This window comes from Scyliorhinus canicula, chromosome 5 (assembly GCF_902713615.1).
Source record: "Scyliorhinus canicula chromosome 5, sScyCan1.1, whole genome shotgun sequence".
Taxonomy (NCBI): Eukaryota; Metazoa; Chordata; class Chondrichthyes; order Carcharhiniformes; family Scyliorhinidae; genus Scyliorhinus; species Scyliorhinus canicula.
Window position 1 is genome coordinate 24,434,495 of NC_052150.1, and position 18,404 is coordinate 24,452,898.

Genomic DNA, 18,404 nt, shown 5'->3' on the forward strand with positions numbered 1-18,404 from the left:
AGGCTAAGTGTTGACGCCGTTGGAAACGCCGTTGTGTTTCTCGACTGCGTCAACACGGCCTCAGGATCAGCAATTCGAGCCAGCATGGCACTGGAGTGTTAAACTGGCCGTCGTGGATGGAAAAAGTGCCCCCACGCCCGCAGAGCCATGTCCCACTGGTACGGACCTGGTGTATTTTACGCTGGCGGGACTGGTCGAAAACGGGTGGCCACTCGGCCCATCACGGGCCGGAGAATCGCCGAGAGGGCCGTGGCACCCCGACCGGTGCAGCGCGATTCCCACCCCCGTCGAAAAACCGGCGCTGGAGAATCCGGCAGCCGGCGGTGGGGCAGGATTCACGCCACCCTCCAGCGATTCTCTGGCCTGGCGGGGGGTCAGAGAATCCCACTCACTGCGTGCATTTGAACCTAGGGTTTTTAATAACATTAGTACAGTACAATATAAACTATGTATATAACTATTTCCTACATTCATCACACTCTAAAGGAATTATGCATCACTACCTGAATCCAAGTCTTGTTACTGCCTTGAGACATTCTCTTAAATATCTACTTACGACAACAAAAAAATCATAACAGCACTGTGTCATAGAATAGAACCCCTACAGTGCAGAAGGAGGCCATTTGACCTATCAAGTCTGCACCGGCCCTTGGAAAGAGCACCCCACTTAATCCCACACCCCACCCTATCCCCATAACCCAGTAACCTCACCTAACCTTTTGGACACTAAGGTGCAATTTAGCATGACCATTCCACCTAACCTGCGCATCTTTTGGGAGGTAACTGGAGCACCCGGAGGAAACCCACGCCAATGCGGGGGGAAACTCTACACAGACAGTTACCCGAATTCAACCTGCGTCCCTGGAACTGTGAGATAGCAGTGATAACCACTGTGCCACTGTGCCACCTTGATTCCAACAGGTGATGTAAGGTTTAAAACAACTCCCAACACCAGGTGTATATCTTATATACAAGTTCTGTTTTACAATGGAATAATCATTATTTGAGATGCAAGGTATTGTAATAATTCACCTAATTCTGTGTTTCCCCAATTCACTACACATTGTGAATCTCTTAATGCAGATGCGATACATATTTATGTGGTTTGTTCAGAGTTAGAATTTTCTACAGGATTTTTCTCTTGTATTTGTAATAAGAAAATGGAAGTTCAGTTTTCAGCGCTCTGACTTTTGATAGGTTATTAGCTGATAGGTTGCAATTTCTAGCCTGGGAGGCAATGAGAAACACCTTTCAATGAGGCTTCAACAGTCCAAGCCAATTATACAGGTTCAACAAGCCGCCTGTGCAATGGTTAGCTTAATCATCACAGCACAGAATGCTAAATACACCATTAACTTTAGGCTTCTGCTCCTGTCTATGGGAGTAGTCTGTCTCAGATCTCCAAACCACAAAGGTATAATCATTTCCTTTCGAACATTATGCAATGTGTGTTTGCTGGGTTCGTCATTCAGTGCCTTCCGCAGAAATGGGAAAAGAAAATCTGAGGTTTAATTTTCAGAATGCAGGTCCTTGCTACATTTTCTCTATTACTCAAACCTTGGCCTTTTGTTTTATGGATTTACACCACAGCTGGACGTACTCGAGGTCACTTGAACTAGCGGCTAATTATGTACGGACGTGTCAATAATTGGGATGCAATACGATCCACTTTCCATTTTTAAGGCACTCATTAAAACCTACCTCTTTAGCCAATCTTCTGCTAATCTGACCTAATATTTCCTTATGTCGCTTGGTTTGTTTTTGTCATACTCCTTGCGGGGGAACTCTATTGCCCACTGTATAAAAGGTCGGCCAGTAAGGCACCGTCCCGGAGAGAGGAAGCCAATAGGGACCTATCGGGTAGTGTGTGTACCGTATTGTAAATAAATCTTTGTTCTTTACTTCACTCAGTGTGGACTTCCCATTCCCTTATCAAAATTGTGTTAGCCAATGTATTGGAGGTGAGGTGGTACAGAAAACAGCTTACAGAATCATAGAATTTACAGTGCAAAAGGAGTCCATTCAGCCCATCAAATCTGCAACAGCCCTTGGAAAGTGCACCCCACCCAAGACCACACCTCTAGCTCGCCCATTACCCAGTAAGCCCTCTCAACCTCTTTGGACACTAATATCATGGTCAATCCACCTAACCTGCACATCTTTGGTCTGTGGAGGAAACTGGAGCATCCGGAGGAAACCCACGCAGACACGGGGAGAATGTGCAGACTCTACACTGACAGTGACCCAAGCCGACAATTGAACCTGGGACCCTGGAGTTATGAAGCAACTGTGCTAACCACTGTGCTACTGTGCCACCTACGCACTTACTGCCTTTCAAAGTCTGTCCAAACAGCAAATAGTAAAGTAAGCAAAGTCTATTTACAAAGGAGACTCTCCGAACTGCAGCAAACTAAAGCCCACGACTAAAACTACAGCAACCTCACCTGCGAAAAGCAGGATGATTTCTCCAATAAAATACAGTTAGTGGAGGACATAATGCAAAGTAGGTGAGTAAAATTAATCCCTGTCACTCATAGCTGTATAGTCTCTCGGCACGATTGACGGGGTAATTACCCAAAAATCTAAGCCGGGATTCTCCCTTCTGGGGACTAAGTCTCCACACCGGCGGGAAAACCGGTGCCAACGACTCTGGCGTAAATGGCCTCCCAAGGTAAGGAATTTGCACCTGTCTCGGGGGCTAAGTGGACGGCGGAGGGGTTGGCGCCGCTCCAGCCGGCACCAAAGGGCCGACGCGAGTTTGCGCATATGCGGAACGGCTGGTGTGATCACAGTGTATTAGGTGGGTGCAGTGTATTATTTCTGAGGTGCAAAGAGAAGTGACAGGGTGGATGAGGTGGAAAGACAAAGGGCAGAATTTCAAACCATTTGCAGTGAAGAAACCCACAGCCTACTGCAAGGAAATGGCTTCAAACGCTCCAGGCAGCTTTACCTGAGAAGCCATTTAAGGAGATCCTCAAATAATGTCTCAACGACTTGTATCATCCATGATCAGTGGCTAGGAGCAGGAACTGGTCATAGTTGGACAGTGAGAGCAGGAAATGAGGTGGAGGTCTAGTGAACAACACTTGACCCGAATTCACATTTTCACGAGGTTGTTGCTCCATAAGGGTAGCACGGTAGCACAGTGGTTCGCACTATGGCTTCACAAGGTCCCAGGTACGATTCCCAACTTGGGTCACCGTCTGTGCGGAGTCTGCACATTCTCCCTATGTCTGCTTGGGTTTCCTCTGGGTGCTCCGGTTTCCTCCCACAAGACCTGAAAGACGTGGGGCGCGATTCTCCCGAGTCACGAAGACTCGGGAAGCTGGCATCAAAAATGGGCGGGTTTGACGCCAGCCTCCGCCCCCCCCCCCCGACCGGGAACCGATTCAGCTCCCCGGTCGGGGCTAGTACCGCGCGGCCGTGAACTCCGGCATCGCGGGCTTAACGAATTTCGTTAAGCACGCTAACCAGAGTTAGCGACGGCTGACGCGTCAGATGACGTCAGCCGCCCATGCGCGGATTGGACGACTCCAACCCGCGTATGCGCGGATGACGTCATCGCGCAAATGCGTGAAACCCACGCATGCGCGGGCCGGTATGCCCCTCAGCCGCCCCGCGAATGGATACAGTGGGGCGGCGGAGGGAGAAAGAGTGTGCGGGGTAAGTACCCGCTGCCCGCGATCGGGCCCATGGCACCCTTGGCACGGCCGTGCCAATCGGTGCCATGGTTCCCCAGATCGGGACTTTACGGCCGTTTTTACGAACGGTCAGACCAGGTCTGTTTTACGTTCATAAAAACGGCCGTAAAGGCCTTGGAAATCGGCCCATCGGCCAGGGTTGAATAGCTGCTCGCCGTAAAAAACGGCGGGCAGCGATTCGTGTCGTGAGGCGGGCGTGGTGGGGGGGGGGTAGAATAGCGGGAGGGTGTCGGACCAGCGTGTCCGTGAAAATCTACGCCGCCCGCTATTCTCCGCCCCATCGTGAGTGCGGAGAATCGCGCCCGTGCTATTAGTAATTTGGACATTCTGAATTCTCTCTCTGTGTATTCGAACAGGCGTGGGAATATGGCGACTTGGGGTCACAGTAACACCATTGTAGTGTTAATATAAACTTACTTGTGGCAATAAAGATTGTTAGAAAGATTATTATATTTAAGATAAGAATTCTGACAGCAACGATTCATCCCTGACAGACCACACTTAAAAGTGGGCCTCAGCAGTAGCCATTTCATTTCTGGGTATCTGTCACCCCATTTTTGAGTGCAAATAATCGGTTGAGGTGGGAGCAGGGGGTATTAACAAGATGAAAACCACCTCCAGTGTTCCAACTGAGTGCAGCTTTGTGCATATTGCTTATTTTCTCGGATCACTAAAAATACAGAGGGAGGTGTGAATAGATAACCTTTTAGCGATGACTGTCTCACTCAGTCTAATCAACAAATATTCACTGCAGCATTCCACAGAGAGGAAAGGAGGATTGTGCAATGCTTGCTGCTTTGTATTTGGTCCAATTCAACCTGAATACAGATGCCTCAGGCAGTTATTTCCTTCAATTGCAGATAGACATGGCCAACACAAAGTGTGGCACATTGAGAAATAGCTGGGTTGCTTAGCAACTGTAGTTAGGTGCCCATAGGGTGAAGTCCTATGGATATCTGGTGTTCCAATTCACCTGGTATTCTAAACCACCTGGCATGTCAATCCACCTGGCATGATTTGGAGACATTTAATCGCTCCGATAGCAGAGACATCATATTGTTTCTAGTCCTTATTTGTGCTGGCAGATTGTCAGCCTGACAGTGAATTATAGATAATGAGATATGAAGTGCATGTTTGTTCTTGGTGCAAGAATGAAATGGATGCATTTTGACTTAACAAAACTCTTCACTGCCCAGATATTGAAATGGAAATATGCCACCGAATTTTCACATGGGAGTTGCGTGCGCAATGCATTTTGCGAGCTGCCTTTAGATGGCCCGCCTCGGTTCTCCAACATAGCAGCCCACCTCCCAAAATTGTTTAAAGGCCTACAAAATCACACCCCGACTCCCCTACCTCCACCCACCCCATGCTACCTCACATTCCTTTTTCCACCCCATACCACCTCGCATTCTCCCTTGCCACCCCAATTCACCTCTCTGCTCGCACGCCACCCCCATGCCTCCATGACAACCCATGTCATCTCACATTCCTCATGCTTCCCCATGACACCATATATTTCCCATACCACCCCATGTTACCTCTATGCCCCCGTGACACCAAATAATATCTCACATTACCCATGCCACCTATACGGCCCCATATCACTCATGCCACCTCTATGCACCCATGTATCCTTCATAGTCACTTATCCAGAATGTACCATGCACAGTTCTCAAGGGCCATGCATAAGTAATGTGAATTGTTTTGAAATCATTGGAAAAACCACTGAACCTCTAACAATCTAAGAAAAAAAACTCACTATCATTGATACAGGATCAAAAACCTAATGCAAAAACAAAGCTGTAATCCTTTAAGTGTCTTTTAGCTTTGCAAACAGGCAAGAAACTACATCAAAGATGCAACCTGTTAGTATAGGGCTTGTAAAGGTTTCAATAGTTCTTGGGTCAATAAGACCACCTCCTGAGATGAAGCTTTTGAAAACCAACCAAGCATTCATAATGGAATAGCTGTCATACCGAAATATTTTCGCTCCACTGACAGAACAAATCCCATTTTCCAATTCACAGCAGAGTGTGTGTGTTAATCAATGGAGAAGACCAAGTTCATACCATTATTTCTACCTTCAGAAGAAAGTTTTAAAAATAGCAGATGTGGCCATCCAATTAAATCAGAGCACTAAAACATGACAGTCGAGGACATTTTATTTTTACAATTTTGAATACATAATGGCATCTTTCTCAATTGGAAAAGTACTGTAACACATGTGAACACTTACACAATGCTGGTCATTGTAAAAATTTATATGTATGACTGCTTCTGTGCAATTGAAACTTAAACTGTGCTAATTTGAAGGATTTGCCTTACTTTTTAATTGGTTAATTATAGGGGTGATTCAGTTTCTAAAAAAATCTGGAAACATAATTGCTGAGTTTGATATTTCAGGTCAATTTGTAGAATAGATCCCCATGATGAATTGCTATGTTGAAAACACATATAGTGCAAAGCAGTGACATTGGAGGATGTCAAACCATTTTACACTTACCTTTCAGAATGTCCTCGACTCCTCAGCAGGTGTTCCATTTTCTTCACCTCCTCTCAAACTGACATACTTCTGTTTGGGTTTCAAAAGCTCGCACCACCGGGCGAAAAATGTTATGTGGGAGAAAATCTGATTTGCGTTCCCAATTTAAAGTGGGGAGTCCAACCTCACTGAAGCGGGTGGGAATTTTGCACGCTCGGCATTCGCAGTCTGCAAATGGGTCAGAGGAAACTGGTTTTGGGATTGGGATTACGGCAAAATTTCTACTAATGGCCACTCACGCACCACAATTCATCCAGAAGAATTTTGCCCGCAACCAGACTGAAATTCAGCCCGCTTGTGCCAAAGGATAGGGAAATCATTTGGGTCAATGTGTTCCAGTAGCGATTTATATTTATGACTGCTTCTGTGCAATTGAAACTTAAACTGTGCTAATTTGAAGGATTTGCCTTACTTTTTAATTGGTCAATTATAGGGGTGATTCAGCTTCTAAAAAAATCTGGAAACATAATTGCTGAGTTTGATATTTCAGGGCAATCTGACATTCAGCGATACATAATGAGGAAAATTGAGTACCCTATATATGTAATGGCCTTTTTTACAAATTGTGTGAGCTTTGTGCTTCATTATTTGCGAAGGTGTTCTGTTTGCATGATTGGCAAGGGATTGTTTGCCATAATACAGGCAGCATAAAAGAGCTCTGAGTAACAATGTGGTAGATTGGTCGCATAGAGGATCATTTTTCAGTTTACACCAGACTATCGGGACCATTGATTGGGGAAAGAACATCTCCATCAATTGGACAGTCGGAAATGATCCAATAGCGTGCAATAAGGTCACGTCACCGAGTCGATCTTTTGCACTGCTTTATCAGACAAGTCAATGGCTCTTTCGATCATGCCATGTCTGTGGGATGTTGCAACTTCAACCATTATAGCTTGGAGCTAATCGACTCCTCAGTTATCTCTGACACCAGTTCTGACCTGTAACGTATTCTTGAGAAATAGGCTTCCTGTGAGATCCAGCGACAGATGTCGGATCTTCCCCTCAACCAGACATCATCCAGATTTTCTGGGTGAACTTAACATATTAGGCACGCAAGTCCTCACCAGTAAAGAAAATTTAGATTTCTCAAGCAACTTTGGGTAATTATATATGTGGAGACTCAAGACACGGTGGGCTGAAGATTGGATATGGCCGGGCAGCAGGAGAGGACATTGTGATGTACGTTGGATCCATGTCGGTAGCACACAAATCTCATACTGCTTGCCCAGCTTCATGTTGCTGGCATGCAGTCCAGTGGTTGCACACTCAGCTGTGGGCCTGGGCTCACGAGAGCTTAATGCTCTCTGACTCTCATCAATTTAATCTCGCCTACACTCCTGAAGGAGAGCTTGCCACCTTTTAAAGGGTTGCATCATTCCAAGCAAAAAGACATGAGAGGAATGGAGCAGCAAGCCAGGGAGAGAGGGTTCCGTGGTTCTCAAATGCAGTGCTGGAGTCGGGTATGCAGGAATTGGGGAGGGGGGGGGGATGCAGGAGGCCCTGCAGACAGACATTGAGGAGGGAACAGGAGCAGATAACCATGGAGGTCAATGCCAGGAGACTGACCCTCAAGGAGCTGGATACAAAGTTGGAAAAAGCTTAATGAGCTTACACAACTGGCAAAGGTCAATGAATGCGTCTTCAAATACCATGTCCCACCAATAGTACCACTGATCTCACACACTGCTCAATGTGCCACACTCCCAGCAGTTGCCCATCAATAATTTCTAGCAATCAGGCCTCAGACCTAATAGTCATATGCTCAACCTCATCCTCACATACACATCACTGCTGCGAGCCACACACCCACATCTTGTAGTCAGCGCAAACTGCCAGCTCTTCATCTATGAAAGGCACACCATCCAAATATATTGCAACACAATCACTGACACCCTCACCCCTTTCTTGCGGGACAAGGTCATACATAACAGGAAGGAGCAGCAAAAGAACGGGCGAGATCAGGCAAGACTGCATCTACTGAAACCATTTGGAGGAGACGGCGGTGTGCATTACTGGTGCCGCTGTCACAGAGGCCACTGGAACTGTGAAATCCATCCAGGATTTGTTTTGGTATTCTTTCATGGGATGTAGGCACTACTGGCAAGACTAGCATTTGTTGCCCGTCTCCAAATGCCCCAGAGAGCAGTTATGCCCACCCTATTGCGGTGATATAAAGTCTACATGTAGGCCAGGTCAGGAAGGGAAGGTAGCTTTCCTCCCCTAAGGGTCATGAGTGAACCCAGTGAGTTTTTACAACAATTGATAATGTTTCACGGAAACCGTTACACAGGCTGGCTTTCAATTCCAGATTTTTTCATGACGTATGTTCCTCTTCATGCACTTTCTCAAATCCCACAAGCAGCAGATGTGACCATGCACCTCTTGCTTTCCATTCATCACATGCTTTCCCTTTCCGCAAGTCTCCCCTGATACAATTACGCTTTCCCATATCCAAAAACTGCCACCTGCCCAGCCAGTAGTGTCTGAAAATGAAGGTTGACAACAAAGGCACATTCTGAGGAAGAAGCAGCGCCAATTGATCTGACGCAAGTGGCCATCAGTTCAGAAACTAGCACTGTGTGTATGTAAGAGGGCAGTATTGAGGTGGGTCCTGGATCTGGTGAGTCAGTCAGTAGGCAAGAGAAGGGCACAGCAAGGCAGGAAAAAGGGTAGAACCTGTGTCAGCTCCCCAGAGGGCAAGATCACAGATGAGTTCTACTGCGGATGGCACAGATGAAGATGTCATTGGAGCTTCTCACAGGAAAAGGCGGATGGACATGTGCACAGAAATGCTTGCTCAACTGGCCGGCCTACCAGAGGTTCCGCCCTCACTACCACAGACTGGAGGTGTCTGGCTCCAAATTGGCACAGGACTTCACGCAGAGCTTGGAACCCAGCCTTTCCAGGGTGGAAGCGATGGCCAGTTCCATGACAGCACTTGCAGATGCAGCTGAGTTGCAGCACCTGATGGTTGATCTCTTGGGTCCCATTGCAACACAGAAAAAAACCCAATGTCTGAATGCTGGAGGGAATGTTTAGGCTGAGGCCTGGAAAGCCATGCAAGCAAGCTGTGCTCCACGCCATGCAGCTCAGGTCCCTGCCATGCAGACACGGGGAGAAAGTGCAAACACCACACAGTGACCCAGCCAGGAATTGAACCTGGGACCCTGGAGCGGTGAAGCAACTGTGCTAACCACTGTGCTGCCCGTGCATGCTACTGTGCTGCCCGCTAGTGGGATCTCCCTGTCCCGCTGATGGCAACCCTCCTGTAGCATGGCTCTGACTGTAGAAGGGCTGTTGGTTGGCAGAGTGGAGTCACTGGCCACGTGTCGACCTGGCGTCCTTGGCTGCCGAGCAGTCAACCTCCAGTTCGACATGGCAATTCAGAGATGGTGGCGGCCACTGGCAGCGTCTTTCTCCCTCTGCCATCTGTGCTGTGGCTGTGGGTCAAGTTCAAGAAGGTGGCACGGTTCAGCATAGTCACCATGGTCACTGCCCCTAGCTGAGCTGCCATCAGGATAAGTGCACCTCCCTTGGCACAGTTCTTCCTCTCTGCAGCCTCTGCTGCATCTCACTGCCATGCAGTAGGCCAAGATCAATTGTAACTACAGCCAACGTGACAGGGAACAGGTTTTCCTACTTAGAAACCTTTCAAGTCCACAACACTACCCTGTTGACCTCTGCCAGCAACTCCAGGAACACAGTACACTGCATTTCCACTAATTCGCAAAAGCAATGGAAAATCTAATGCGCCTTACCTGAAAGTTGAATGGGGATTTTTCTTTTTTAATAGCGCGGGGAGGGTAGGAAGATGTGGATGGAGGTGGGGAAAGCGGGTGGTGTCACCTGTGCGTTTTTAAGAGAGGGCATTAATAGGAGCTGTAAGGTTCAAGATGGCAGGCTGGGGCAGCACGGTGGCGCAAGTGGTTAGCACGGTTGCCTCACGGCGCCGAGGTCCCAGATTCAACCCCGGCTCTGGGTCACTGTCCGTGTGGCGTTTGCACATTCTCACCGTGTTTGCGTGGGTTTCGCCCCCACAATCCAAAACATGTGCAAGATAGGTGAATTGGCCACGCCAAATTGTCCCTTAATCGGAAAAATTGAATTGGATATTCTAAATTTATTTTTAAAAAGATGGTAGGTTGGGTATCAAAATCAGCAATAGAAGCTGACGGCCTTCCCACTCTGCTGCTTCCAGTGCTTGTACAAGACAATGGCACAGTCACCCTTACAAAAATAACAATCAGCATGGGTTGCACAGGAAGCAGACCCAGTGCCATTTTACAGCCAGTTGCCAGCTTCCATCGCGCTAAATTCAGTGATTCGAGACAGTTAGCCTAAGAGGGCTGCATGCTTGTTACGTCACAATTTTCAGACCATTCATTTAAATAGAGGGAAAAACACTCAGTCAGTACAGCCAGGTTTCCATAGAATCCCTACAATGCAGAAGGAGGCCATTCAGCCCACTGATTCGTCACCAACCCTCTGAAAGAGCACCCTACCTCGGCCCACCCCCCCACCCAATCCCAATAACCTCCCACCCAATCTAACCTGCACATGTTTGGATACGAAGGGTAATTAGCATGGTCAACCCACCTAACCTCCGCATCTTTGGACACTAAGGGACAATTTAGTATGGCCACGCCATCTAACCGGCACGTCTTTGGACACTAAGGGGTAATTTAGCATGGCCATCCCACCTAACCTGGGGCTGCACGGTGGCACAGTGGCTAGCACTGCTACCTCACAGCTCCAGGGTCCCAGGTTCAATTCCGGCCTCGCGTGACTGTCTATTTGGGGTTTGCATGTTCTCCCCGTATCTGCATGGGTTTCCTCCGGGTGCTCCGGTTTCCTCCCACTGGCCCTGCTAAATTGTCCCTTATAGTGTCCAAAAAAGTTTAGGTGGGGTTACTGGGTTATGGGGATAGGGTGGAGATGTGGTCTTAAGTAAGGTGCTCTTTTCCAGGGCTGGTGCAGAATCGATGGGCCGAATGGCCTCCTTCTGCACTGTAAATTCTATGATTCCAACCTGCACATCTTTGGACACTAGGGCAATTCAGCATGGCCATGCCATCTAACCTGCACATGTTTAGACTGTGGGAGGAAACCTGGAGCAAACCTATGCAGACACAGGGAGAATGTGCAGACTCTGCACAGATAGTCACTCAAGGCTGGAATAAAACCAGCATCCGTGGCACTGTGAGGCAGCTGTGCTAATTACTGTGCCACCATGCTGCCTCTGGGCACTCGGGCCAAACCAATACTTAGCACAGGTGGTAAAACCACAACACCTTGCCAGTGTTTGATATCAAATTTTAGACACCGCATAAACTGTAGTACGATTGTTTCCAAATACGAGGAGGCAATGGTTATATAATTTGCTCGAAGCACTTTGTATAAAGATGGACAATTACACTTGAGAATTTACATGAGGTTGCTGAATATTTTTGGTTTGCATGTTGGTAAAATCTCTTTCATTCGTGCTGTACTGCTGCTTATTTCTAATTAAACAAGGCAGAAGATATTGTTTAATTCACTTACCAGACCTGATGCTTATACCTTCTAATCAGCCCCTTGAGCTTCAGGGGTTGACTTGCCATCTCAAGACATCAGAGAAATATTTTCTGGGTGCCTTCCTGTTCCATTTAGTTAACTTGTTTATCGCGGTATTTGGACTTTACATTCGGCTGCCCTGTTCAAAGTACTTACTTGTTTCCATAATAGCTCCGTGGCTTTTTGCCGCACTCTACTTCAGTGCCAAAGGCCTCTGTACTTTTCCCCTGAGCTGCCATATCTTGTTAGAGCTACTTTTGAATGCCTTTTTCTTCCAACAGTGCGATCATTTGTCAATGTTGAGCAACTTAATCCCAAATCTTGTGTTAATTACTCCGAACATACATCCTTCTGGATATAGTACATTCTTTTAAGTGTCAGCCTGGCTCAGTGATAAAAGTATCGCCTCCAAGTCCACTGATCATGTGTTCAAGTCGCATTCCAGAAACTTTGGTCCAAAATCCAGGCTGATACTTCAGTGCAGTAACCAGGGAATGCTGCACTGTCAAGCTTGCTGTCTTTCAGGCGGAATATTCAACCCGGGCCCTAATTGTCCTCTCTGATTAATGGAAAATATTGAAAAAAAAGCAGAGAGGTCCCCTTCGCATACAAGGCAATACTTATCCTTCACACAACAGCCCACAAAATAATTTCTGGTCATTTATTTCACTTTTGGTTACGGAGTGTTGTTGTGAACAAATTATTCCTTACAATGTAAGGCAGCACAGTAGCACCGTGGTTAGCACAGTTGCTTCACAGCTCCAGGGTCCCAGGTTCGATTCCTGGCTTGGCTCACTGTCTGAGCGGAGGCTGCACGTTCTCCCCGTGTGTGCGGGGGTTTCCTCCGGGTGCTCCGGTTTCCTCCCACAGTCCAAAGATGTGCGGGTTAGGTGGATTGGTTATGCTAAATTGCCCTTAGTGTCCAAAAAAGGTTGGCTGGGGTTACTGGGTTACAGGGATAGGTTGGAAGTGTGGGTTTAGGTAGGGTGCTCTTTCCATGGCCAGTGCAGATTTGATCGGCCGAATGGCCTCTTTCTGCACTGTACATTCTATGATTCTATGAACTCACAATTTCTTTTAGTGTGGCACGGTAGCACTGCTGCCTCACGGCGTCGATGACTCGGGTTCGATCCCGGCCCCGGATCACTGTCCGTGTGGAGTTTGCACATTCTCCCCGTGTTTGCATGGGTCTCGCCCCACAACCCGAAAACGTGCGAGCTAGGTGGATTGGCCACGGTAAATTGGCCCTTAATTGAAAAAAAGAAGAATTGGGAACCCTAAATTTATTTTAAAAAAGAGAAAAAAATAATTCCCAAATGTTAATAAAATTTGGAACAAACTAGAATTTAATTGTGGAATGATATATGACACCCGAAAATGTTTCACTGCCAAGTACTTTAGAAGGGCAGTCAGCATTAGCCGTGATCGTAAGTGTAACAGTCAATTTGCTGACAGCAAAGTCAAGTTCCAAAGACCAAATGTGATGGTTGGCCAGTTGATTTTGTTTTCATGGCACTTTGTTGAGGGGCAGGCAATTAGCTGTTTTGCACGGACCCGTTGTACCGTTGTTCGTCTCCCAACCCGTTATATCACGATGAGGTCGGCTGTAGATCAAGTTTGGGGTCCGTCATTAAATGACAATTCTTAGCATGGATAATAATAAACAAAGCTTTTGTGATAATGTGCTGTTCCCATAGCAACATGGCCGTCAAAGCAGCCAACTGAGCAACAAAACAACTTGGTTTAGTTTAGTGTTTTGAAATTAAAATGATCTGAAGGAGACCTTTAAAGTCTTGTGGTAACTAATATGCAAGTTTCATCTGTTGGGATGCACTTTTCAAGTGAGAGCCTGGTAACAAGTTGTTATGAAAAACACTCAAATCAGGCTAGATTATCACTAACCCTCGTTTGAAATGGCTTGCTGAAAGCACTAGACTTTTTAGAAATATTTGTTCTGCATATAAGTGCAAAAGGACCAGATTTCCTAAACACATGTAAGTGCAGGTGGTTAGGCTTTGAAGAGAAACCCCATTTTCCTCCCTACTCCCATTGTGCTCTGGCAGCACCACATCCGCTAACCTTCGCCCTTTCGCCAAATGGCATGTGACATTGTGACTAGCTCCCCCCAATGGACACATAAGCCACTAAATTAGTCCAATCCCCCCAACAGGCCTGGGGCATATTCAGATTGGACCCCAAAACTACTTGATTCTGGTCAGAAAATCACAAAACTTGAATAAAAATATTTAAAAATAAATAATAAAATCACACAAAGCAAAATCAGACGGGTTGTAAAATGGGTGGCATGTTAGATTAAAATCAGAGCTATACACAACTGTGTGTCCTTAAAACCTACATCTTTGACCACACTTGACCACCTATATTATTACATGCTTAAGGGCCAAATTTTGTCTGCTAAGGTTCCTGCGAAGCACCTTGGGGAGGTTTTACTGCACTATAACCATTATACCAATGAACGTTCTTGTTGTATTTGGACTACCCTTCTCCAATGGGAGTCCTACATCCTACAAATATGATTTACAAGGGTTTGTTCAACAGGGCACCACAGTACTAGTTGGCTCAGGGTTAATTATAATGTGGTTATGACAGGAAAACGTTTACATTGCACCTTCCACAGCCATGGCACCCCCATACTTACAGCTGATTAAGTGCTTTTGAAGTGATTACTGTTGTATTGTAGCCCATTCTAATGATGCTATTAACACAAAATACAGAACTTGAGTATTGCTGAAACAGAGACATTCTTGTCAAAGTTTTTCATCTTGCACTCTTCAGGACATTTTGCACGAATACAAATCCAAGGAGACAACTCATCACGGTCAACCAGATGAAGACACAGGGCGAGATTCTCTGGCCTACCCGCGGTGTGTTTCCTCGGCGGTGGGAGGTGGCCCGCCATTGGCTGGCGATGGGGTTGCGCCATTGGAGGGACCAAAAGATCCCGCCGGCATGGAGAGCCGGATGATTTTGCCCAGTATGTGGAATCATTGAGCTATGAGAACTATGTTAGGCTTTAAACGGTGAAACTGAAAAGCTACTCGTCGATCAAAGTGAAAGACATGTGCACACAGCACTTGCTCCGAGTACCTGATTTCAGTGCTTCACTGGTAACTTGCAAACTTTTAGAAGTAATTTCACCTCCCTTGGACTTTACTGGCCTTGACCTGCACTTCCCTGCTGCCAGCTCTCCCTGTAGCATGGACACACACCTTAAACAACTCTATCTTGGACTTCTGATGAGGAAGAAGGGTAGCTGCAACACCAAGAATAGCACCAGCTGCCTTCTCCACAGCAACACGCTGCACCACTGCTAAGGCAGGATGGACACCGAGATCCAGTGCAGATCGTGGGCAGCACGGTAGCATGGTGGTTAGCATAAATGCTTCACAGCTCCAGGGTCCCAGGTTCGATTCCCGGCTGGGTCACTGTCTGTGCGGAGTCTGCACGTCCTCCCCGTGTGTGCGTGGGTTTCCTCCGGGTGCTCCGGTTTCCTCCCACAGTCCAAAGATGTGTGGGTTAGGTGGATTGGCCATGCTAAATTGCCCGTAGTGTCCTAAAAAGTAAGGTTAAGGGGTATAGGGTGGGTTTGAGTAGGGTGATCATTGCTCGGCACAACATCGAGGGCCGAAGGGCCTGTTCTGTGCTGTACTGTTCTATCTATTTCTATCTATCTATCTGGTGGGACCTGAACAATGCAGTGGCCGCCAAGGTGACTATCACTGGTGAGGTGCCCTCTGCTTCTCTGACTCTCCCTGAAGCTGTGTACTCTACCCGAAAGAGAGAGAAATAAGAGTTAGGAGTGTGAAAAGTGGATTCTGCAAAGTGGATACTATGACAACATTCATGGGAGTGACTGCGAGCCATGGATGGGAATGCCAACAAAGTGAGTGTGTTCCGGTAGGGATATAAGGAGTTGCCTGGATAGAGGGAATGAGTGCAGCTGCAATGTGTGCTGGTCTGAGGAGTGTTGCGCTGGAGGACATAGAACATAGAACAGTACAGCACAGAACAGGCCCTTCGGCCTTCGATGTTGTGCCAAGCAATGATCACCCTACCCAAACCCACGTATCCACCCTATACCCGCAACCCAACAACCCCCCCCCCCCCCCCCCCCCTTAACCTTGCTTTTTAGGACACTACGGGCAATTTAGCATGGCCAATCCACCTAACCCGCACATCTTTGGACTGTGGGAAGAAACCGGAGCACTCGGAGGAAACCCACGCACACACGGGGAGGACGTGCAGACTCCGCACAGACAGTGACCCAGCCGGGAATCGAACCTGGGACCCTGGAGCTGTGAAGCATTTATGCTAACCACCATGCTACTGTGCTGCCTCTAAGATGGATGCACTGTAGAAGTCAGACTGTGGGGTACCACCTGAAATTGGAATGCCAATCACCTTCCCTGGCCTCGTGGAGCCATTAATTCTCATGGGAACACCTTGTCCAGGTTCGAGGGGCCACGTTTCTTGTTCTGGCTTCCTCGGCCACTTCTATCCCTGCCTGTTGGTTTGAGAGACAGGCCTATACCTCCTATCAGCAGCAAAAGCATTTCACTTCATTTCTGCTGCCCGGGAAGAATCAGAGACCCGGGGCATAGTCTTCTCATTTCTTATTTCGATCCCTGTGGCTGCTGGAGCCTCAGGAAGTCCCAAGAACTCAGGGTCCCTTTAACTAGGAATCCTTCCTTTGACAGAGCAGAACTGGGATACAAGATTTTACCAACATTTATACAAATAAAATCTCTGATTCATTTAATTTAATAAAAAGTTTTATTTTGCTGGCCCATTTGGGAATGCTATTTCCAAAAATAAACTCATCTTTATTGCTATTTGTGGGAGATGGCTGTGCGCAAATGGTTGCTTTGTTTCCTACCTCACACCATTGTTCACATTTCATTAAGTACCTCACTGGCTGTGACGTGCTTTTGGGGCAACCTGAGGTCATGTAAATGCTGGATAAATGTAAGTTTTTCTTTTGTATCCTTCTTGAAATAAAGGGGGGAATTTGCCATTGCTTGCACAGAGTCCTGGCTGAGGTGAGAAAGCCAGGTGCAGCTCGCAAGCTGCACATCTGGCTTTTCATCATGCACACTGTCAAGCTGATGGGGTGGGGCACAGTAGAGCCGGCAATGCCAGCTCTACAGATATTGGGGCTCCTTTTTTAAAGGTTGCCCCTTTCTGTGATTAAAAAAAAGTACATACTTGCGCAACATGTACAAGTGTGACCACCCTCCCCACTCCCCACCGATAACCAGAACCACGCCTCCCCCCCCATGGGTGCTGGGGGCAGTGCCAAAGGACCCCCCCCCCATGTGTGCTGGGGGCAGTGCCAGTGTGTAGTGCTAGGGTACTGCCCGGGCAGGTCCCTCTTCCCCCAGGGGCTTGTGGTAGTATGACTAGAGGTACTACGTTACCTGGGAGTGTGAGCTGCCATTGGTGGAGAAGGCTCGCTGCTCATTGGCCCAAGTGTTGCTTTCTCATTGGTCAAGATGTAAGGTAGCTCCGCCCAATGAGGCGGGGTATAAGAACCCGTGTTCCCAGCAGCCATCATTCTTTCTGTACTCAAGCTGCTGGGGAAACATCTTGTAGATTAAAGCCTTCAATTCGGACTACTCCTTCATTACAGTGGTTATTGATCGCACATCAATTTAATCTACAAGTTTTAAAGGATGGAGCTCCGCATCAAGCCGGAGCGTCTACGACTCAGCCCCCACGCAGCGAATGCAACAGCCACATTCAAGCACTGGCTGGCTTGTTTTAACACCTACCTCAGTACGGCGGAAAATGTACCTACGAGGGAGCAGAAGCTACACATCCTCCACTCGTGCGTCGGCACCGCCATCTACACGCTCATCGAGGACACGACCGCCTACGACGCAGCCATGGAACTGCTCAAAGGACACTTCATCCGGCCGGTAAATCAAGTTTATGTTCGGCACTTACTGGCTACGAGGCAGCAGATCCCTGGTGAGTCGTTGGACGATTTTTACCGTGCTCTCCTCGTACAGGGGAGAAACTGCGGCTGCCCACAAGTATCTGCGAATGATCACACTGAACTCTTGCAGGCATGCAGTCCCCACAGATCCGCCAGAGACTATTAGAAAGGGAAACCTTGAGCCTCACGGAGGCACGGGCCCTCGCTAACTCTCTATATGTCGCAAACAGAAACGCCCGCTCATACGCCCCCGACCATGCGGCGGCTCCCTGGTCAGCATGGAATTCAGCCTCCCTCTCCCCCACAGACTCGGACTCACCCCAGGCCTGCGCCGCAAGATGCCCCGAAAAACCCACTGGGCCCCGCTGTTATTTCTGCGGCCAGGCGAAACACCCCGACAGCGTTGCCCAGTCCAATCGGCAACGCGCAAGGGCTGCGGGTAGAAAGGCCACTTTTTTTCCGTCTGCCAGGCCAAGGTGGTCGCTGCGGTCCCGGGCAGTGACCGTGGGACCCCCCCCCACCCTCTCTGCAAGGGCACCGTGCGGCCCGCGAACTTCTCTGCCCTCATCCCCCAATGCCATGTGCGGCCTCCGGGCGCCGCCATCTTGTGCTTCCAACACCACGTGCGGGGGACGGGCGCCGC

General features: G+C 48.0%; 1 long non-coding RNA gene across 1 annotated transcript in view; it reads right to left on the reverse strand.

Moving 5' to 3' along the window:
• LOC119965854 overlaps nt 1–11,903 on the reverse strand; it is an 89,053-nt gene extending 77,150 nt beyond the window's left edge. Inside the window, exon 1 of the long non-coding RNA XR_005460619.1 lies at nt 11,791–11,903. This is a non-coding gene — a long non-coding RNA (uncharacterized LOC119965854). The remainder of the gene's footprint in view (nt 1–11,790) is intronic.
• Between the last annotated feature and the right edge of the window lie 6,501 nt (nt 11,904–18,404).